This window comes from Aptenodytes forsteri, unplaced genomic scaffold (assembly GCF_000699145.1).
Source record: "Aptenodytes forsteri isolate BGI_AS27 unplaced genomic scaffold, ASM69914v1 Scaffold384, whole genome shotgun sequence".
In the NCBI taxonomy this organism is placed as follows: Eukaryota; Metazoa; Chordata; class Aves; order Sphenisciformes; family Spheniscidae; genus Aptenodytes; species Aptenodytes forsteri.
This window is the reverse complement of record NW_008794952.1, coordinates 1,491,090-1,491,541: the sequence shown is the minus strand read 5'-3', so window position 1 is coordinate 1,491,541 and position 452 is coordinate 1,491,090.

Here is a 452-nt window from a genome sequence, read left to right as displayed (position 1 = left end):
CCTTTTTTCTTCCTATTTGCCATTTGCAGCAGGGCAGGAGGCGGCTCTGAAGAGGTGCCCTGCGCCCGCCTCCACAGGTGGCCCAGGGCGGCCGCGGGGGCTGGCGGCCCCCGTGCTGGCGCTGCGTAGGGCTCTGCCTGCTCTGGGCTGCCTGTGGTGCAGGGTGAGCCAAGCCTGCTGCCTGCCACGGCGGCCTGAGTGCTTCTCACTGGCTCTGGATGCCGTGCATCGAAAACCTGCGGTAGTCCATGAAGGGAGGATGTGTGTGTTGCCTCGGCCAGGATTTCTCCTTTGTGTATTTAATGCACTGATGGATCATGTGCCTGTACGATTTTTGGTTTTTTTTTAATTTCTGTTCTGGTTTTGACAGGAAAGAGCAAGAGCTCGATTCGAAAGATGCTATCATACTGCATCAGTTTTCAAGGCCTAACAATGGTGTTCCAAGCTTATCT